A 24,477-nucleotide genomic window follows, 5' to 3' on the forward strand; every position below is an offset into this window, starting at 1 on the left:
CCGAAATCTACCAAAATGGTAACACTTGCCCCTGTATTCACATGCTGAAGTAATGTGTTTTGAATGACAGGATTTAAAAATCTTGCGATTTCAGGTTTCATACACTCACATGGTGCAAAGTATCATGCTATTTCTCAAATTATTGTGATGATTCTGAAATAATCACAAGATTTCTTGGGCTTTTGATCGCAATGCAAATCACATTATCTAGTGAGATTATGTTCACACAGGCAAAAATCTCGAAATTGTATCCCCTTAATTCGCATCAGTGTGAATCCCACCAATGGTATGAGGTGATAAGCTTTCTGAAAGTCCCCCACCCCTCCCCCCCTCCCCCCCCCCACCTCCAATCCTATGATCTCGTCAAAAATCTTCTTAATGCCAGACAAACAGGTGCCTATATAGTTCAATGTTCTCATCAGGGGCTTCAGATACCCAGGAATTTATTGCAGCAGGAGTAGGTCAATGATTGGCACTGCCTAATCCATCATGACCCAAGTATACCTTCACACAGGTGATATCCTTGTGTGAGGATGAATACAAGTTCATTTTAAACCAGCACTGTCCACTTGCTCTTGTCTAGCCAATTAACAGGTCAAATTTGAAGTCTTTTTTTTTAAAGAACAATTTATTATTATTTCTATATTACACATATACATATCTACATTTTGACATTTAAAGTGTGAGACAATAAGATTTCTCATAAAAGCTGCTTAACATTGGCCATTTCCCTTTCGAACAGATTCAAGGAAATACTGTCATTTGTTCAGAAACATAAGGACATTTCTTCATGAATAATGTTCAGCAATAACACTATGTGGTATTCTTAATTTAATCTTGGCAGAAAAAGCAAAATTGTTTTCATATTTTGCTTTTCTAGTTTGAATCCATCATACTTAACCACACAAGCTGAATACAGGATTTCTCTCACTCACAAAGTAGACATAAATTTCATGAACAGTGGTTTATGCATGAAGATCAGCTCATTAAACACGCCTCTACGAGACAGACAGGTAGAAAGGTAGGAAGATAGATAGATAACGTAGATAGATAGATAGATAGATAGATAGATAGATAGAAAGAGAGATAGAGAGAAGGGGGAGGAAGGCAGGTTGCTTGATCGCAGAGCCACACCGACAAGAACAGCAGTGGAATTCTAATGCTAGCTGAGGTGATATTGAAAATTAACTCAAAAAAAAAAAAAAAAAAATGCAGCATAAATCCATAATCCCCAAACTCATGAAATTCAAAGTACGGGAGATGAGGGGGACTTATGGAATTAGAATCAGAAATTTTGAAAGTCAGGTGTATATTAATCATGGGCACATAATCAGCCAGAGAGGGAAAAGACTCCTACCTAGGAGATCGACAGAATTTGATAAACCAAGCCTCATATTACACTGCCGGTCCTCAATAGTGTCACATTCTGTGGGTCATGACAAAGCATGCAGTCATTCCATCATTAACCTGTTGAGGACAAGTCGTGAGTATACTTGGGCAAGGGTCTACGGAAAATATGTGATGCAGCAAAATCAGCCCATCCTAAACGGGTTAAATGGTATTCTGAATTGCATTAGAAATGCTAACTTTCTCTAGTAGGTGGGAGACTCCTCCATATTTTACAAATTTTGTAAAATTTCACAGCTATATGGAGGATTCTCAGGCTCAATGCAATATAGTTTATTCAGTAACATTCTTGCTTTTACATGCATTAAAAAATTAATTCAATTTTCTTACTTCATTCTTCCAGATGAAAAATATTCAATTCCTATGAACATGTACAAACAAACAAAAAAATCACTAACGCATTCATGAATGAGGAACAGAATACAAAGAAATACAATATGATTCAGGGCAGGTCAGGAAAAGCCAAGCTTTAATACCCAACACATTGATAAACTGTTACAATTTAGAGATTAACTCTGCTCCCGTGCATGCACTGCGAAAATGATTATCATGCTAGAAATCCACATAATACTTAGACAGGAGATGGAGGAAATGAGCAACCAGAGAGAGAAATGAGTCCTTTAATCTGTTAGCATGTGTTGAAAATTTAAGCATTAACTCTAAAGAGGATTGTAAAAATTCTACAACAAAAACAATTGTTTGAAATTAAGGGTTCAAATGAAAAAGGATATTTTTTAATGTACCTTATGATTTTTTTTAATGATGACCACTATAAATTATGATAAAGAAACACAATACTGAACCATAAAAGTTTTGTTTCAGGAAATTAATAGGTCAATATTATTCACTAAGATGTAGGAAAAACCATAAAAAACTAGTCTTGTTTCTAAAGCTGACTACTAGTTACCCTTCTTTGAACTGTATACGGTGAGATATAGTGAAAAAAAAAATCTTTAAAATACTTTGTATATGAATGATCAGATAAGCTGTCTTATCTTTGTCACAAATGTACACACAAGTAGTTATGTACATGTATAATGTATCAAGGCAGTATGCATGGTTGTTTTAATGTGTACATTGTATGTACACGGGGTGACCAGATTAATGGAGAACATTCTATGTGATATAGATATAGTACACACAGGCTGACCAGATCAGTGGAGAATTTTATAGGTGGTATACAATGTAGCTACAGTACATGTATGCATGTGACAGGAAATATTATAGCTCACTCAATCTAGAATGATTTAACCCATTCCAGAAAATTCTGGGAAGTGCTTGTAAACATATTTGGATGAGTGAGGCACTGTCCCTGTAGCCCAGTGTGATTGGTAGTTAATTTTGGCAATGATGTTATGCACATATTTAGGCAGTGAGTCATCCAGGATTCCTGGAATTTGGACTTGCTAGTATGTTCAGGTATGTGGCCCCAGGTTGGAGAAAATTACAGAATGTACAAGAAAGGGGTGAATGGATAGTATATAAGCCGGAGAAATTCTGAGGTAGGCAGAGTACCCAACACCTCTGCTCTGAGAGTTACGTCACTTCTGGCTCTGAAGCGACTTGTTATAGTCAGTCCTGTGTTACCTGCTGACCTGCTATACAAACTGTGTTTGTGGAGATAAGGCCTGGGAGACATTTTGCCTGCAGAGAATTAATTTGCCTACATTGGAGATAGACTCCATATTTTAGAGTCAACGGACATTATTACGGCAAAGCTGTGACGGGCTGGATTCTTTGCTGGACATTGTAAAGTGAATCATCATTCAACGCATCAACTGGACGTGGTCGTCATAACGTTTGGATTCTACACGTTTCGCTGTGAACATTATACCGTGGACATATATCGCGGATTTTACCCCGGATTAACATGGATTAATGCAACCTGTGTCTTTGGAGTTACGTCGGGGGAATCATTCCTCGATGCGTCAAGGATCATTCATCGGTGCATCGAACATCGTATCTGAACATTTTCAAAGGATTACTTGATAACAAATATGTAAGTGATTCCATTATTGATTTGTAATTGTTTCTAGAATTGATCATTATTGTACTGATGTGAAAACCGATTACGAGTCTGTACCCACAATATCACTGTTAATAAACTGCCTGAACATTAGTTGGTTTCTTTTGTGCGATCATTCTCAGAGTGATTTTGGTCGTAACATCTTTAAAATTCTTCCACTCCATCCCTGATTAAGGTGATCCTGCCCTACTTGTTTAACATACACGAATACACCTTGACTCCTTATATTTCTCAAATAACAATCACCAATTCTGGATTTCTTTGACAGGACACACCTCCCTTTTTCCCCAGACACTGATATTGCCTTTTTCATAACTGACAATGCTATAAGCGATGACTAAAGCTGATATACCATCACTTTAATTGATACTTACTCGAACACTTTTGACAGATAGTCACTCAAATATACACAAAAGGTCACGTTCCTCTGTCAGTAATCAACGTTTTCTGAGACCAGAGCTAAACCTTCAGAAGGAAGAACACATCCCATGCAATGAAAAAAACTTTATATCACAGGGAGAAGGGATCTTGATACTAGCTAAAGCAAGTGCTACAATTCTCCTGAGCACAATTCCTTTTAGAGTCATCCATATTTGATGAAAATGCAATAATTCATGGATGAGCATCACTGCTGATAAAAAGACTGTCCATCCCTATGAAAAACAAATACTTTTCCATCTTTAAATGAGTGTTGTCAGTTTGGTGTAGAAATTACAAAAAAAAAAATAAATAAATCTATGACTAACCCATGAAATGAATAGTTTGGACATGCCTGTCTGATTCACACAGCTTCCAAACTTAGACCATAGGATGTCATCCTTCATAACATCAAACAAAGAGTTCAAACAAAACATAATCTATCCGCTATTTTCAATTTTGTTGCCATTTGAAACTATCCAGACTCTTAGCAAACAGTTACAGTTGAGACATCACAGATTGTATCCAAGTTAAATAAAGATTCAAGGTGAAACTTGAAGAACAGAAAACATATTAATGATATGGTTGAGTCTCACAAATCTCTTGAACTGAAACAGTGACAGTAAATTTGCAAGAAGAAATGCACTCTGATAGCAAGTTTTAAGGATGTAAATACAGGGGGACAAATGTTACTTGTGATATTCTCTAAATTGAAAAAGCAAACTCTGTCATACTTGCAATGGATAACTGTATGAACACTGCTTCCAGCGAGTGATTTTAAAGGTCAGAGTTTGGATTCATCAATCTAGATGACTGCAACGCTCGCATGCTGTGAATTTATCAATGCATGACAACTGCATCCGCCCCATCCCAAATCAGCAAATATGGGAGGGACACTTTTTGAGAGAGAGAGAGAGAGAAAAAAAAAGAAATCTTTCTCCCAAAGAGAAATGAAAAGAACGGCTTATAATTCATGTGCAGACACGAGGATGATATTGCATCTGGTTCGGTTTGGATTGCCCAAACGGAGCACAATATAGGATTTCATGTGCGCCCGGGGAGCGAAGCACGCACTCGTTGGGCAAGCAGAAAATTAAAGCCATTAGAATTAGTCACGGCTTGCCACGTCGAAAGCACCCTGGGAAAGCCAGAAATCTGGAACACTCGAGATGATTTGTGGATGAAGATTTCATCTCTTATGGGTGTGCCCTACCAGATTCCAGTTCACTAAGTTGTTTGGTCAATGCTGCAGTTTGTGCTTTGTTGTATCTTTCCTTCTACTCACAGCATATGGAAAGCCAATAGATCACTCCTGTGAGCATTGCAATCCAGTGGAAGAGGCTTCAACCTCCTAAACAAAATATCCTGGATTCAAATCCTGCTTGGTGGAAGTGTCACTGGACATGGCTGTTGTCCACAGACTTTTTGTCCGCAATGTCTTCTTGATCCAGGAGTGTAAATGGGTATCTGGCATTGCTAGGGTAATCCCATAGGAAGGACTCTTTGGAAGACCAGTGCTAACACTGAAGAGGCTCCCCTGGGTAACTGAGGCTATGTTATTATTATCATTATGAAAAAAATAATGCCTCCGGCACCCTTCGGGCAGAGGCATAAAAATGTTGAATTGCAGTGAAGTCACCATATAGCATAAGCATCCAGTATCTTATTTGATACACTCATACCACAAATAAAGAAGGGACAGTGATACATCAATGGGGACATGTCCAAGATAATGAAGAATGAGTGAGTTGGTGATTACTCTTCCTGTCTGAAAGTTTGGGAGGCAAACACTTTGCCTTATAAGTCACATTCACATGGGTTGCTTATCATTGATGACAGGGTAAATATTCCTGTAACCAAGAGTTTTAATATCACTGTTGTTATCAATGGTGGTAAGACAGTGGTTTTTTATCAGTGAGGACTATACTTGATTCAGTGAAAGTCTGAAGCATAGTGCATTGCACTTGACAACCCAGTTTAACCCATTGAGGATGGACTGATTTTGCTACAACGAGCATTTCCCATAGGCACCTGCCCAAGTACACTCAGGACTCATCCTCAACTGGTTAACGCAGAAGGTGAGTTCATTAACATAAGCCCTTTTTACACTTGTGTTTCTTAACCCCATACTTTCTCTGACCCAGGACTATTGTTAGTCCCGTACCATTTTTTTCAGCTTTTTACACTCGCCAAGAAATCCCGTACTAAGCTCTTGTCCTGGGATAAGGCTAAGGCCCCCCCCCCCCCCCTTAGCCCCACCGTTGGTACGGGACTAAGCAAAAATTTGCAAGTGTGAAAAGTCCTATAGGGAATTTTAAAACCTTGTGAAGTGGACAGTGGAGAAAACCAATGACCTTCAAACACATCATGACTAAAGACAGGAGATAGGATACAACTTACCTCCATGACCAAACCTGTGAATATATTCATCCTCACATACATGTTTAGAAGGCCTGAGGGACTGCAGTGTTCACAGGAATGAAGCTTAACACACTGTTTAACATAGTGGTGGCTCATCTAATATAAAATCATTCAAACTTTGCTGAGTGAGCTCATGTTCCAATGCATGAAAAAAAAAAACAACAACACTCAGTGAACAAAAGTTTTGACAATAATTCTGTCATTATCAGGAGACCTACAGCAAATGTACTAACAAATATCAAAACTCATAAACCATTTAATGAACTTACAAACCGTTTACTGAATAGATACTTTATTACAACACTGATGTCTCAGGGGAAATGGAGTACATGGTAAATTGAAACTCAAAGATTTTTAGTTCTTTGAAGCATGTAAGCTAATATTCATTCACAATTTTTCACAGCTTTGTATTCATACAATATCACACTCTGGTAGTAGGTAGTAAGTAACCATGTTTGCAATGATCACTAAATTCACATGTCCATCTCGCCATTCACAATTTTACCACAATAATTCATGTGGTTGAGAGCCTTAAGTTAACTTGCAGATAAATGAAAAATGTGTAGTACAAGGGCATTAACAAAGACATAAAGAACTTCACTCCCTTTTGATTTCTATATCACTAACCTTCCCTAACTTTGAGAAACTGGGCCAATGTGAATCCTCCTACTGACATGGGTATATGTGTGATGCCTATGTACCTTCTGAGCATTTACCATGGTACTACAGCTTTAGAACTTCATCTTTGAGTGAAGATAATGTTTAGATGACAAACAATAACTTATTATGTCATCAGCAATCCATTCTCCCAAATAAGATGGGGGAAAAAAATCCTACTCGGGATATTGTTTGCTATACTCATCTATTTAATATCTATTCTGAGTGGGCAGTTTTAAGTCAGTTCCAGGATATTATGAATTTGCAGTTGGTAAACACAATTACAGAATAAAAGGAATTTTGTTTCCTGTTTAGCATACTATGCAAAACATAAATTTCTCAGTGATTTCTCTCACAGTACTTTTCCCTGTAACTTCAGAGTTCAGTGGGACTTTAAATGTTCTTGCATTGTTCAAAGTTGCTGGGGAGAAAATCACCCTCTTATTCTGCTGAGGAAAAATGAGGAAGAAGGGGGAAGGGGAGGGGAGGTAAAGTGTCTAGTTTGTTTTGCACCGGAGATAAAATTTCCTTCGGGGGATTTAATTCCAGCTCCTTGACAAGACTCCTGAGACTGAGATGAGAGGCTGCGGCATGTTGGCAGGAAACCAGAGGATGGTAGAAATGTCCTCAACATCCAACATCTCCTCCTCTCCTCCTTCCCCTGAACCATCCCCCTCCCCCTCCCCCAACTGCCATAAAAGCCAAAAGATAACATTTACGCAATATAGAATGTGACACATACGGCATGCAAAGACAGCACCCTAAAAGTCCTTTATGGCTGTATGCTGTGATTCAATCTATTTCCAATTTTGGTCCTGTTATCATCCAATCCTCACTCTCGACTTTCTCCCGTTCCACTGCGCCTCTTCACATACCCCACTCCAACATAATGATAAACCCCGATGATTGATTTGTCGATGAAAATCGACAAAATGTATCCTACTTTCAAAAATGGGAAATTCATTAGATAAATTGATGAATTCAATCTTGTTAAAACTATGGTTCTGCACTCGTCTTCTGCTCCGCTCCACCCTCGAACAAATCAAGTTCTACTTGCCGCCCGCCTGCTTTGCCTCCAATTCTCGAGTGAGGAGTAGGAAGAACCAATTCTCGAGTGAGGAGTAGAAAGAACCAAAACTCACTTCACTGGAGGGAGAAAAGCCTATCAGGTTTACCTCCAGAATGACATTCGCGACTGCGCAAAAAATTTCCTGGGCAAGCAATGGCCTAAATCTTTCCGGAGGGGGGACTCTGTTGGTGAGTATTCTGTTCCAGTTTTAATATTTCAGTTCTCAGACGCGAACATGAATTTGAGAGGAAGCCCGGGGTAGAAGGAAGTCTAATACAGATCGGGTTGAGTTTGCATCATGTTTCACAGTGATGGGTAACTTTTGAGATCTGATATGTGAAAAGAATGGTGTCTGATCACATCTTTCTCACATGCCATCAGTGAAGTCCATCTCTAATCAGTAAAGATCAAATAACATTCTAATATTTAGATGTTGCCCATGGACTGGAACTCCTGGCAGATCTCAAGTAAACTTGTAGTTTACTGGAATGGTTATGGAATACAATCTGCCAAAAGAACAACTTTGCATGATGGGAATACTGTGAAAGTGGAAATTTTCTCTGTGTGGAAATGTTTGCACATTTGTGCAATATGAAACCAACACAAAAATAAAATCATGCATCGTTTTTTGCTAGTAATATGTAACAGTATCTATCTCCGATTTCACAGAATTAAAACCTTGCAAAATTCACTTCACTCAACTGAGCCTGAGAAATTACCAACACAAAAATTTACCAACACAAAAGATATACATGGACATTACATGACTGAGTGTTGAGAAGAAATTTAGAAAATTCTTGAAGAACTGAAGTTCTACTACCCAGCTACACAAAGCTTCAAATCTGACTGTATCCGTTGCATATTTCTTTTCTAAACCCTCTCTCCCTTGGAGGCACCCGCTTTATGATTACAAGACCCAATCCTTTATACACACAGAGTTCAACTGGAAGCAGCTGCTGGGAAGTACAGAGAAGAAGACGTGTATATTAATTCTGTACTTAGTATCTCACAACTGTATAATATCATATATAGCATGATCACATATGAGTTAAGCTAGGTTTTCAGTGTGACTTTAAATGTCATAATCTGAAATTATGATAAGCACATGACTTCTAACTCATCCAAAACTGGTCCACATTTGAGCATTATCACTTGGTTATATATGATAAATAACCAGCTACGCCTCCTGCAAAAAAAAAAATGCATTTATATGAAAGTTTTTTTTTTTTTTTTTCATCACAGTTCTGGCTTATCAAGGTACAGTAGGTGCATGATGATTGAAGCAGATGAGCTTTTTGCTTGCCTTGGCATACACATGACGTCAATATGCTGATCGTGTAATTTGTGCACAGTTTGACTCTAAATAGTCTGCAACAGGACAGGAAAAATGGCAAAAACAAAGCTTAATGTTTAAGCGCCTGGTATTGATTTCGTGCTTAGATGAACCCTCGCAAACGCACACAAATATGGATATGAGAAATCAAATACACATACAAATTAATCAGGATGAGAATGGTGATAATAAATCACACACATAACATGAAGAGCTTGAGTTCTTTCCCCCATCTTGATATCCGATGCCTCGGGATTACACGAAAAGTATTGACGCGACCCTGCGACTCTGCTCCGTTATTTCACATCAGTGCCTCATACAATTTTTTAGTTATCTGTGAAAGGATTATTTCACACCCTGTTCCCATTTCCTGCTGCTTTTCACCAGTTGACTCATCTTGATGGATGAGGATGCCCCCTCTCCCACTGGACACTGTGTATGAACTCCAGCTGGCTGACACAGACAGCTTCAATCTCGGGTAGGAACTGAAACTCCACAGTTCCCGGGAATCTTAGAAATTGGAATGCTTTTCTCAAACAGCATGGCCCGTTGGCACCATGTTCAATATTGTGTGTGTGTGTTTGGCACTCACTAAAATGTTCAGACACGTTTGATCTTACAATTGCACCACATCTGTATTTCACATTCCTCATAATACATGTTTATATTTCATTCCATGTGGCTATATCTTTTCATAAAAATGTTAGTCATATTTTCACGCTCGTGCTTTCTTTTTTTCTTGTCTCACAAAACACATTATATCGAATTTAAGTAATGAATTTCTCTATTGAAAAAGTTCAAAGTTCAAATTTATTTCATATTTCCATTTCTCAATGATGACATTACAAAATTATTGACAACAAAACAAGAATACAAAATATATACAATCATGTCTTTTGATCGTAGAAGAAAAGAAAAAGAAAATATACTTGACACAAATGTACAAGGTCATATTGTGTGAAAATGTCACTAGTAAGTATAAGAAATATGATGGGGCCTACATAAAAGCTTTAAAGCTTGTAAAACTGTAGGTTCCCGAGTTCATAGGCATATAATTTTACACGGAGAACGGATATGTTTGTCTTGACCAACTAAAATTACACAAGTACAAAAAATCGATGAGTAATAAACTAATGAACCACATAGATATCGCACAATCCAGACTGCATACAAATCTCGCAGTGTTTGAATAACAAAAATGCTATATTATTAAAAGATGTATCGGTACCATGAAATAACTTGAATGACTTGGTGCTGCGGACAAGGACAAAAGACTGGGAGCATAAAAGGGTTGCTAAAAACTTGGTAGTGTGTATCCACTAAGTAATAACTGTTTTAATTTGCGTTTGAAGGTGAATAAAGATAAGGAAGAAGTGATATCTAGAGGGAGATCATTCCAATATCTGGGTCCAGTAAATATAATTGTTTTCTTTGCAAAAATAGTGCGAGTACGGGGAAGGTGATAGGCGTCACTCTGGCGAGTGGGATAACAGTGGATAGAACGATTCCTTTTGAACATGTGGATAAAAACAGATGGTAATTCATTAGTTGTTAGTTTATACATGAAAATTCCGAGATTGTAATAAAATAGGTCTGGAATTTTCAGAATTCTGTTTTGATGGAAAAAACAATTTGTATGGGCAAAATATCCGGCGTGGTTTATGATTCTTATTGCACGCTTTTGAATACGGAGAAGGGAATCTAGTAATGAGTAATGAGTGAATTGCATTGCATTGCATTGCATTGCAAAAGGTCTGTGTCTCACTGAAGTTCCTGTATCTACATTGTATACATCTTGTAACATCATTGCACATTACTTTTCATAGAATATTTTTTTTTTTTTTTTTTCTTTTTTTTTTTTTTACTTGTGCATCACTATCTTACTTTTGCAACACTTACATTTTCCCATAATATCTTTATTGTATGTGAATCTACATTTCTTGGTGAATATCTGCAATTTTAATTTCTGAGCTTTACTTCAAGCTTTACTTCAAACAATGTCCTTCATATTTCTTTATCTACATGTCTGATAAATCCAGTGTCTAACTCTCTGTCACATCTCTCTGTTTCTACAGTGACATCCATCTTTTTTTTTTTAATTCAAAATATTTTCACTTTTCTTGCATAATTAGAGAATGCCTGACTTCTCTCTTTCAGAAGGCAGGGGGAATAATATTACTCTTAACAAACATCAGTGACAAGTTGAGGAAATGTGCAAGTTTTTTCCATAAGTAACATTTTGTGAAATTCTCTTGATATTTTCCTTATACTGTTGTACGCATGTGACATCATCAGCTGTAGTAGTCTTCTCATCCAGCAGTGACTGAGCAGACACTTCAAAAATTCATAACTTTTCAACGGATTGTCCGACTTTTCCTCAAACTCTCACTGGTGTGTTCTACTAATATTGCTGCATTCACTCAATCCACATGTATATGAAGGTGGACTTGTCCTTTAAATCTGTACTGTTCATCCTGATTGCTTGTCTTTCATCTCCGTATCTTTTTCTAACTGTATCTGACTCTCTACATTACAAACCCTTATTTCTTCAATCTAGGTGTGTCTACGGCCGTTTTCACACATACTGAGAGAGCATAAATTGCATCACGATTCCAATGATGCATCACTTGAATCACAATTCAAATGATGTATTTTGGCCGTGTGAATGCAAACTGGAATCACGGAGGGTGATTTGAATCGTAATTCCAACTGTGATTCAAATGACTGTCTGGAGGCATTTTCCTATCACGATTCTCCTGAATTATGAAACGAAACAGTCCTGTGCACAGCTTGACCTCCAAATAATGTTTTTTTTTGGGACGAAGCTTATGGTGACTTTTCAACCACTTCCGCGGAAAAAAATTGCACTCCTCAAATGCTCGCACAGCAGTCAAAGAGTGCGCTGCATACAGCACAAGAGAGATTGATAGGAACTCAAAAAGAAACCACAACACCTCTCCTGGCTCTGAGATTCAAAACCAAGAATCATCAAAGCCTCCCTTGGCCATGTGCGTGGAAGATAATTGTAATCGTGATTGTAATTGCAATTGTAATCGTAATTGTTATTCAGTGTTGTAATTACGTTTTTCAACTGGTGTGAAAACAACCTAGTTCTCTCTATGTGCCTCTTCCAATTTTCTCCCTCCAATCAGCAGGACCTCCTCCTGTTTGGTCATATCTCATGGGGGATGACACAAGGGGGAGGGGACTGCAACTCTCTCTCTTTAAAAAAAAAAAAAAAAAAAAAAAAAAAAAAAGAGTTATAACCCACTCTGGCCAGGAGTGTCAATCTCTCAAATAAATCTCCCTGACACCTGAACGAGTGGCACAATCCATCACTGAGTTGTGAGATGTCAACAAAGTGCAATATCATTTCTCGTTCTCAATGACCACTCCTCCTTATCATTTCTTCTGCTGAAGTTCGGTTGCACTCATTGATGTGCAAGCATTCCCTTCTATGTAACTTCTCACCACTTTGTGGTGTTGACACTCTGCTATCAGATACGATCTCAAAAAACTTTGTGAAATCTAAAATCATACAATTATGAGATATTTCTTTTTTTAAAGACATTTTTATTGGCATTGGAATAATATTGTCTTTCTCCCTTTTTATGTATGCATACAAATAAAATCTTGGAATATCTTACACAATCTGGGCAAAACTGGGCATCAGTATGAAAGAAACATTTTCTCCCCGACCAAATTTTACATGTAGCTATACATGAGATGTCTGATTTCGAAGCTAGGTGGCATTCATCTCCCCCCTCCCATCAATCCTCGCATCCCCACTAACAAAAGATGACTTACCCGCCATAAGGCATTCCTGATCAAAGTGAGCAAGCATCTGGTTCTATGTAGGAAAGGTGACAGCTTGCATTCAAATGTTTCAATGGTTGATGTGTATAAGCCTCAGGGCTGCCCACAGGGTGTCTCAATAGATCAATGTAAGATCAATGTCATTAGCAATGTCACCACGATTGCTTCTGGCTCAATGCAGTCGTAGATTCCTGTGCGGAGAGCGAGATGGTGATTTTCTAGCTGGGAGCATCGGGCCACAGGTGTAGAGCTTATTCTTTCTCTCTTTATTCCTCCTATCTTTTGCTCTCTTTCTCTTTTTCTTCTTATCTGCACACACTCTCACCTTTTCTGTCATCTTCCTTTTGAATAGCGTTGTTACCATGATGGAGAGGGGGTGGGTGAGGGGAGGGATTGCAAAGACACTATGCATAGTAATTCGGAGCAAATTTTACATTAAATGATGACACACACAAAAAAACAAAAACAAAGATGAACTGTAACAATGCATTACCATATCTTTCTTGTAACGGTAAGCCTGTCTTTTTACATATTCTGTCTGTACTGTCATATCACAAGTTTATGATTTCAGTGATCTAGCCATCTGTAGGGTGTTTCATCTATTCATCTATCTATCTATCTATCTATCTATCTATCTATCTGTCTATCTATCTATCTTTCTATCTGTCTGTCTAATAAGGCCGCCCATTCCTGATATCAATGTTCCCTTATGATGCAAGATTAATAAGTAAATATATTTTTTATTTTGAGTTACAATTTATAATTTCTACATCATTATTCACTTCCTGAAAGCACAGAATTAAAACTAATTCCTGAAATACAATTAAAAAAAATCTTTCTCTCTTTCTATTTATCTTTGAATCCACCTGTATTTTACTCTGTACTTCCATCCATCTTGTTAACTTGTTGTACTAGTAATATCCCAACCTAGGGGAATATAGTTACTTGTGCTTGCATGTTTGCTCTCCCAAAAGCATACAAGGAAAACAACCCACACAACCTGCATGAATAAGTTAAGGGCCATCCAGGGGCCGTGGGTATTCGGTTCCTATCCTGCAGTCATCAGCCTTTCCTACAGCCACTGCACACCTAGGGAAGGGCCCCCTTCTACCTACAAACATTCTCATCCTTTCTCAATGGGAGAGAAGCCGCGCAAAGCACCTCATTTGGACATAAAGGCATGTTGAATTGCACAAAACAACAACAAAGTGACCCTATACAATCAGTTTTCATTGTCGCATTTTCTTCCTCAAAAATGTTTAATAAATGAAGCCAATAAACAAAATCCAATATATAATTGCCATAACCAGCAAGAGAAGATACAGTTGAACCTCTCGTATCCGGACAAGTCGGGACCGGGGCTCATCCGGATAAGGGATTTGGCCGGATACGGGAGACTCAATGCTTTATACATGTACATTATTATACATACACATGTACTGATGTAGCCCATTGTAGTACCACATGTAGTAATGTGTATACTGCAATCTTTTCATTGTTACATTTGGGGATGTTTCAGGATGTTGAAATGTCTGAAGGTAAGCTTTGGAAGGAAATTTGATGCAATGTATGTTAATCATATTGGAAGTAATATGTAATTCATGTGTGTTTGGGTAGGAGTTCTCAAGGAGTTGGGAATCCCCCATTCTTCCCGTAATTATTTAAAAAAAAAATCACGGCGAGATTGCGTCCGGATAATAGAGAGATCCGGATAAAGGGAGGCCGGATAATAGAGGTTCAACTGAAATGACAATTGATGTCATCAAGAATTTAAAAGGTCTCAAGGATTGTGTCAATGCACTTTTTAAAACCTATTTGTTTAACTTTTGTCCTGTTGGAATTGAATATCATTTCTCAGAATGACACTAACATCTGTCATCCAAGATATCCAATCCTTCTACTGTAGAATGTTTGTAGAATGTTGGCATGGTTTTGGCGGATTTTTGACATATATTATTTTGTTCCTCTCTTGCTCTCTTTCTGCTTCTCCCATCTTTCTGTCACATCTGTCTGTACATTCAAAAATATCACCCCCTCTCTGGTCAAAATTTGCTACTCTCTAAACCAGTGAGTATCATCTAAAAGTTTAACCATAACCTTCCTAATGATTTTATTCTGTTACCTGTATTGTATCAGGATTCACATAACCAGACATAAGTTAGGTTCGCATGATGAGTTTTATCTTTAAGACTTAATTGAAGTTTTTAACTTGGATATATGATCATACATAGCTTGTAGTTTTTAACTGTGACACGCATCCACAAGACACCCAATCTTCAAGATTAAACTTTTGAGTGCGAGTCTCACTCGATGATTAAACCACCGAATCGGAGGAAATGTCTACACACAGCGCTAGTGACAAACCTGATATTGTGAAACAATACAGTAGTGTACAACATGCACTGGAGGTTGATGCCAAAGGGGGAAGCTAAGAGGTCACTCTAACCTTCAAGTTCATTGATTATCATGTCCACACAACACTAAACTAGGATTGGGGACCTCCTCCCAACCTGTGGCTCGTGGATAGAGTGTGAATCCTAAGATGTCCTGTGGTTCTAATTATCAACTTATCTTTAAGATTGCTAGCCTTCGAATGGGTTCACAAGGTGCTAATCTACAACCTTATCATCGCAATTAAAAACTTTGAATTAATCTCCAAGATGAGAAATAGGTACACATAGAGACACATTTGCAAAGATATACACATATATGCACACATACAAATGAATATGCATTTACACACACAAACACACACTCAAACAAGCACAAAAAGGAATACTGCTCAAGTGAAAGGTTCAAATTAACATAACCACTAAAATTGGGGATGGGCACTAAGATATGTCTTTTCATGCTTATTTTTATCACAGGGCTGGGATGTTCGCACCTTCATCTTCAGAGCAATATGACACAATCTGGTTTACAGTTTGCATATTGTCACATGATGGTCTGCTATAAATCACTGTAGTCATTATCAGCAGGATTGAAGCAATTATCACTTCTTACTCATACTTTGACGTTTGAAGTTCTGAGTAATTTTCGTAGAACAGATACTCTCTAAAAAATTTCGAGTGAATAATTCACTCCTCGCAAGGAGTGAATAAAATTTCACTCGATTAAGAGTGACTTTCACTCGTTGTCGAGTGAATTTCACTCTTGTAACGAGTGAAATTTGTGTGAAACCTATTCGCCGAGTGAATTCCGAGTGAAAATTAAGCCGAGTGAATTCCGAGTGAATACATAATTAAACGCATTTGGCTAGGCCAATAGGAATTGAGAATTCCCTTGTCATGTGTTTACTCTAAGCCAATCACCAGCCGCAATTTCCCCTGGCTTGGGCGCGGGCATGGTTTACCTGAAGATCGACGCGTCGCCTGTGCGTGGACTGTGTGCAATTGCGTGCATGCTGTGTGTGTGCTAGCTGTGCGTGTATTATGCATAGGATCACAGATTTACGTGCGTGTGGTATTCGTTAGAATCAGAGCCTAGCTGGATGTCGTGATGGACGTGAGAAAATTTCTGTCTTCAAATTGAGTGGGGCGGAGATATCATTCACATTTTGGAAGGTAAGCAAACCATAAAAGATCGATCAAATTATAACTTGTTGAGTTTTTCCAGTATTACGGGCTAGTCTAACGTTATACCTCTCCGTAAACGAACATGTAAGTTACCTTACGAATAACCCCGGGCCCGGGGCTTTCCTTATACACAGTTAGCTATGGGGCTGGTCGAAGAACACCTTACGAACAGCTAGTTGTAGAATCGAGGCCGAAACTCAACTGGTGGGTGTTGGGATGTAATAATACGTTGAGTCTTTAATTGTACACGTTGGGATCTAGGGCTTGAACTATTCGCGGACCATGTACCGGTAAAGTCTTTAACTTTTTTAGAAACTAATTTTCAAACAAAATAGACCAGTTAATTTGAGTTCTGATTTCAAAAAAAAAAAAAATGAGTGATGAGTGAAACGTTGGTCGTTAGTCATTGAATTGACATTGTACAAGCATACTCATCACACAGAGATTAATGTAGTCGAGTGTAAATAAAGATAGAACTTATAAATACTATAACTGTTACTAAGCTGTGCTAAAGCAAGCGCCTAGCGCTAGACACGTACTCTACATTGCTATTGTTGAGTTGACAGCCGAATCACTGACACTGTGTTGCCAGATGAGATGGTGATCTCGATCAGTACGGTAATGAAAAATGGTGAAATTTGGTGATTTATGATTATTGTTCATTATATACACTGTACCGGTATCTGGTAAAAAGGACTTTTATTTGCCACTACATTCGAGTATCCAAACAGCTGGGAGAATATACTAGTACCACGTACACTCCCACGTCATGTGTGGTGATCATCTACTACTGTACTACTATAGGTAAGAAGTACAATGCGTGTACTGTTCGTGTTAAGTGTTGGTCCACTGTGACATCACACTTCTAGCTGAAGATCAGCGTGCTCATCACACGTCATGGGGATCGATCCCCCTTGTAGCAGACGATGACGGGTACTATGTTTCAACATTGTTTTTTATGAAAGTTACAGGTGACCTTATTAGGTATTGAAATTTGGCAGAGATCATCTTTGGGTCTTTCTAACATTAAATATGCTGATGTACCGGTAGCTAAAAAAGTAATTAGGCCTACTAGCTTTTGTATTGGTGCTCACTTAGTATTTGTGTGGACAAAACAACTGCATATTGTCTTGTGGAAATGATCGAGTTCTAAATCCATTTCTGAACCTTGTGTTTTCATATTTTCCTCCAGCTTTAGATACATGACAGCTCTTTGGGAGCTAGTGGTGGTGATTTAAAGGAACTCGGTGTAGGGGTCATTATTTGGAGCACAAAGACGGATATTGATAGCTGTACAGTCTCTGTCACACGAAGAGGGTGCAGATCACCAGATTGCAAAGTACCAGATGTGGTCAACGACTAGCCATTGAATTCAGGGTTGACGAATGCTGGAAACACCGGGCCAACATCAGCGAAGGAGCCTCTGAGATATGGACTTCCATTGCACTAACCCTGCTGTAAGCTATTCTGTTGTTTTTCACGATGATTAATGAAGGGAGACTAGTTTGAAATTGATTGACATTTATTTTACATTCTAGAGTCTCAGTAATTACATAAGAGGCTACATTAAGAGACTGAATGCTTGGTTGGTTTTATTTTGTTTGAAGAAATGATTTTCAAGATACTTCATGGAGCAGTTTTGGAGCTGTCCTTCCCTCTGAAAATGCATTTCTTGACAGGTTAGTACTTGTATAGAGAAAATGTGTACTGGGTACTTGCCGTATCGACAGAAGTGAAAACCATGTTATGGTCAGTCTTGAGTTGTGTAAGTAGAGCTGTTGCTTATGTCAAATATGTATGTTGAATGATTTTGCACTTCAAGTTTATAATGTAAACTAGAGGGACCTACTATCCTCATGCCATTTGTATGATTCATAAAACCATTAAATTTTACTTATTTGCCCAGGAATTCAACACACACATCACTTCAAGGGGGAGGAGATACTTCAAAAGCTGAGGGAAGGAGTTCTGACTGTTCCGAGGAGACATCTGCACATCCAGATCATTGTAGCATATTTATTGTTGAAAATGGAAGCAGAAAACTGTACAGCGTAAGTTCAATTATTTAAGATATTATTATTATAATTATTGAAAATTGGTCTGGAATACCAGTTTCCCATTGTCATGTCTTGTACTACATTTCCATCCAATATATAACAGTGTAATTTGCCTGTTCATTTTTTTTTAATTGTCTTCTCAAGTATAGAGAACAACAGACTAAAATTTGCCCCCCCCCCCCCCAAAAAAAAAAAAAGAAAGAAAGAAAGAAAGAAAGAAAGAAAGTAGAAGGGACCGGTAAGTATAACATTGTTAATGAAGTGATGGTTATAGATTTAAAAATAAAGACTGATATACTTGTATGAAACATGTAAACAGAGTTAACGTACAAGACTCCACGCTGACTTATTTTCTTGGTAGCCCCATCAGGCCACATGTATATTGATTTGGTAATAGTCCTAATACTTATGATATGATCATCACAATGATGAATAAAAAAGTTGGAGTTGATGTGCCATGAAGTTCAATGGATAATCACATCTTGTATAAATTTTTCTACTAACTGTGCACATTCACACTTAACCTATCTGCATGAAATTTTCATATGTATTAACTGATATCTGGCTCAAGTAGCAATAAATGTACTTGAAACAGTGGTACTGACTAGCAATAGAAATTAATGCCAAGAAAAAAACATAAAAATAGTTCAGTCCCTTAAAAGATTAAGATGAGGGCCAAATTTTTGATGTTATATATTTGCGTCGTATAATATGATTAACATTCTTCTTGCTTTCTTTTTAAATTCAGATACCCAAGTAGTGAGCAAAAGATGTAGCCAAGGCAGTTGCAATGCAGTACCCCACTTTGTGAGACGCCACACAAGGTGCAAAAGGACATGTAAGTTTATACTCATAAGTTTATGTGATCTACAACTTTTTTAGCCCTTTTTAGCAGAAAGCTTAAGTGACATACATGGTATCTTATTCATCTAGCTTGCAAAAACTTCAATATTTTCAACTTTTCTCCAGAGCTAGTGGACAGAATTAAGCAGCCACACTAGGAGTTGATCATCCTTGTTTAGTTAGTGGGCAAGGACCCAAAGTTTTTCAGGTCATGGGCATGACCCCCCCCCCCCCCAAAAAAAAAAAAAAAAAAAAATGGCCTTTACAGGGAAATTGCATCTATTTCTTAATGAAATCATTGTGCAAATATACAGGCAATGTGGGGACTTTTTATAATCTTTGATGTACCTTCTCATAGATGTCTAAAAAGTTTGTGTGCAGATTGGCCTGATTCCATGACTTAGGTTCAATGAACGATAACTTTAACGTAACGTAATGTAACTTGATAAGCTCCAACATGCCAGTTGTGCCGTTCATTTATGATAAACCTGTTCTCGTTTTCTTCCATAAGAGTGCCACTACATGTATTTCTACTGCTACCAGATCTTCATCAGTTATAGTCAACTCTGTGCCAAAGTCAAATTTGTTGAGACTCAAGAAAAAACTTTGACTTACAATGCATTCTTATATTTCAGGAGTATACCTGTATGGCAAGGATCATGGATTCATTGAGTATCGTTTGAAGACCTTGAGGAGCTATGACACCACTCATCACCTCAGGCAGAGAGAGAGAGAGAGAGTAGTTGCAGCTCCCACCAAGCCCCTGACCGAGCACCATTCCAACGTAAGATTAGAAGCCCAATGAGAAGAGACAGCTACCATCGGTGTATAGGTCTAAATACCCTTGCTCTCTTTCCTCTTTTGAGATACAGTATATGCTCCTCTGACGTTGGAACTTACATTCTTGTTGAAGAGTCAGCCTCATCAGGCTCAGCGGTAGTTTAGCATGAAGCTGTTACCAGGATGTACTGCAGCACTTCCACATAAAAAGTAGAACAGGACTCGCCGATGAAAAGAGTTTCTTAATGCTTTAAATTGTTGATTGTCGTACTAGTAACTGAAAATAGTTTTGACTTATATTGTCAAGAAAAAATCTCCTCTTCATGGCCACATGTTAATCAATACATTCATCTGTGAGGTGTTCCAAGCATATCAAAGAATGTTTGGCTTGGCATTCCGCATGATACGAACCTGGCTGCGCTCATGATTAAGCACCCCCTTCTCTCCAGGCAATTCTGACTTGCTTGAATAAAATCTTTTTATGGTCTCATATTCAAGAGAGAAGTTAACTGTTGACAGACACTTGCATGTAATTTTTTCGATCTTATTAATTATTTATTTATTTTTTTTTTGGGGGGGGATGCTACAAATAGCAGCTAAATAGTAGAATCTTCCAATGGTCATCCATCCCTCTTGGGATGAAGATCATGTCTCCATGTTGTGATTAAGATACCACATACATTTGTCACCCCTTTGATTAACATTGATGCAGCACAATATGCATGTGCTCAAATTTATTGCATCCATCTTCTTTGGAGTAGGGGGAAAAAAATACACAAAATTGATGGGAATCATTGATCCCTAGGGTTACGGGACCCAGAGTTATTTTGTATATTTTCACCTCTATGTAATTGATGTACTGTACTTCGAAAAACTTGAGGGTAGAAGCTCAACTGGTTCAACTTCTTTTTCCACAAAACATCTGCAGCCCATCATTGATAAATATATGGCGTTAGAGTAGATGGAGCCAAATAGATTAGTTCACTAATGTGCCAAGTCAAACTTATGGATAATTCTTCCCTTGACCTCGTAACAAATTATTAAGATAACCTGCAACTGACAATCATATTTTGATGTGGGTAATTCCATGAAGTTGGGGCAGTGTCCATGTAGCATCATGATATTCAAAAAATACATTTCAGCATAACACAATATTAATTATGCTATACATTTTTTGTTTGTAGGCTTTACATTTGCATTGAGGCCACACATTTTCCTGGAAATTTTGTGCCATTCAGACTCGATTTTGATGAAGTTATTAAACAATATGAAACAGTGTCCTGTAGCATCGTGATATTTTAAAATTTGGTCCTAAGAGACAAATTATGGCAATTAGCTTAACCAAAATTTGATGCAATATGCATTTACAAGATATGAATGAGATAGCTAAATATCTCAAATTTGCTGTACACAGTTTGAATTTTAAAAGAAAATCACAAAATGTATCATGATGCTATGCGGTGTCCTTTTTTGCAACATTTGGTGGCCACCGCTTAGCATAGTGACACATTGTGTAATTTTCTTGTAAAAGTAAAACGGTGGAAAGGAGGGTTAAGATATTTAGCTGTCTGACTAATCTAATAATTATGCATATATCAAATTTTGGTCAAGCTAATTGCATTAATTTGTCTTTTAGGATCAGATTTTAACTATCACGATGCTACATGGACGCGTCACGATGCTACAGGACACCGTTACATATCGTTTTAATAACTTCATAAAAATTGAGTCTGAATGGCACAAAATTTCAAGGAAAATGTATAGTCTCAATACAAATGTAAAGCCTATAAACAATATATGTATAGCATAATTAGTATTGAGTTATGCTAAAATGTAACACTTTGTGCCCCAACTTCACGGAATTACTCTATAGAGTGTTTGCAGTGATGTCACAATTGCCCACCATAATGAAGTCAATTGCCTAAACTGACTAGAAATCAAGCCTGCATACAAAAGCTGCAGCAATGTTTACTTCAGGGAAACCTAAGGCAAAAGAACACCTTTGTTAGAGAGGCATGCATGAGTGAATATTGATCGCCTTTGCTATGGAAGCCACCATTATGGTGGCCAACATGACGTCACATGAAATCACTCTATAAGAAATTCAGTTTGCATGCATTAGTTGTTGCTACATCTGGCAAAACTCAGAAGGATTACAAGTGTTCAATATTGTACAATGATGCCTTATGTAAGTGAAGAAGATCAATGATATGATGCATGTTGTGTCAACTGTATTGATTGCAATTCTTTTTCCATAAATAGTAGGCCCGGTTGAGGGGGGGGGGGGGGGTACGAGCCCTCCTCCCCCTTTGACATTCCATGCCAAATTTCATGAAGGCATTATTATTTTGGGGGGTTATTGATTGTAATCAATAACATAAATATTTTCATGCTGGACGTGTCGCTGACAAATTTCATTGAAAAGGCAGTGAAAATCAAAAAGTAAAAAACAGAGAAATACATGAGTAAATAGAAAAAATAGATACTTCAGAATTTTTTGATGGCACATTTTTTTTTCTCTTACATTTGCTATGGACACTAAAAAGAACATTTACACCAAAAAAAAAAAATGTGCCTTTTTGGAACTTTACAGCAAATGGTCTGATTCATGCTCAAATTAGCATAATTTAGCCAAGTGACTTTTTTTTTGAAAATCAATATTACCGTTTTATAAATTGTGTCACAGGCAATTTGTGTGTGGATTTTGTAATGATCGCACAGTTGATGGTCGAGGTCTGGGGGGGGGGGGGTTCCACGGAGGCCCCCCTCTGGCTCTATCATCTACATAAATACCCCACCTAAAGACTTAAAGTCAAGACCGTGCTTCTCTGATCGAGTATGTTTAGGTATTTGTACAATGTACTTGTAGAGCATCACTGTGTTACATGACAGAGGATCCAAACTTGATTAACCATGCAGTATTGAAAATTTCTGTATTTTTGTCAATTTTTCGAAGCAATCACAATTCCTACTGCATGTGTAATTGTTTTTGTATTATAATATAGATAATGGTGACTATACTTTGCAAGTCTTTTGTAGCTTATCATTGAACATGCCATATTCACTTGTAGTCGAAAATTAAACATGTTCAGGAAGGGTACTTGTAAAATTTGTCACTTTTGCACAAACTTTATGAATTTGGCATATTTTCAGGGAAATGTGTGATGTTAATATTTCAAGAGTTTGTTCACAAAAACTGATAAGTCCATTTTTTGAGATTTTGAAGTACAGTCTCTGTCATAAAGTACAAAATAATACATTTTAAATGATATATTGGTCACTACATATAAAGGTACATTTTTGAAGTTATGATCAAAAGAAGCAAACATTTTCTTCTTATTCTCTACATTTTTCTTGACCTTAAATCACAAATATCTCCATTTCGCACATATGGACTTATCAGTTTTTGCAAACAAACTCTTCATTTGTAGAGCTTTGGGAATGACAGCTAGAATAGCATATTTACAGGGACTTTGTGATGATTATGGTGACAGTTGTTCTTAAATGATAAAAATGTGTAAAATTATTATTGGCCACATAATTCATGGAAAACCAGATACTCAGCACATGAAGACTGTTTGTAATGGTGTACTGCTCTGTAGTTGAAGTGTAGATATTTCAAGAGGTATATTCCTTTCTTTTTTTCAGGTGATCCAGTGGACATCACACATTTATGAAATACATGTATAGAGAATCAGCTCATAAAAAAAGCATAACATGCGTAGCATTTAGTACATTATCTTCTTATATCCCCCTCAATGCTACTTAAAGAAAGAATAAATTAATAAGAAAGAATGAAACTACAGCCATTTGGATTACTAGCTTATATTTATTCAGTTTCATGTATTGATCCAGCTCGGGTAGGAATGACTTTCAAAACTGGAACATAAAGTTGGCAATGCACTGGGCTACCAGTGGTGGATGGTTTGCTTCAAAATACATGCATTAATATTAACAAATATCTATATTATGAACGTTACTTTTTGTTTTTGTTTGTATTAGTTTGATTGGTATTCATTATCCAGAAATGGCTCCCAGACCACCTACATTATTCCCAAATCCATCACCATATTGTC

The 24,477-nt window shown here is 37.5% G+C and overlaps 1 protein-coding gene and 1 long non-coding RNA gene across 2 annotated transcripts in view; one reads left to right on the forward strand and one right to left on the reverse strand.

The window, feature by feature from the left end:
- LOC140233484 (spastin-like) overlaps positions 1-24,477 on the reverse strand; it is a 99,014-nt gene that overhangs the window by 24,752 nt on the left and 49,785 nt on the right. The window lies entirely within an intron of this gene.
- LOC140233505 (uncharacterized) lies at positions 16,644-18,847 on the forward strand. The gene is made up of 3 exons (XR_011901546.1): positions 16,644-16,709; positions 17,914-18,178; positions 18,628-18,847. It is a non-coding gene; the product is annotated as an uncharacterized lncRNA (long non-coding RNA).

The sequence above is a fragment of the Diadema setosum genome, chromosome 1 (assembly GCF_964275005.1).
Source record: "Diadema setosum chromosome 1, eeDiaSeto1, whole genome shotgun sequence".
In the NCBI taxonomy this organism is placed as follows: domain Eukaryota; kingdom Metazoa; phylum Echinodermata; class Echinoidea; order Diadematoida; family Diadematidae; genus Diadema; species Diadema setosum.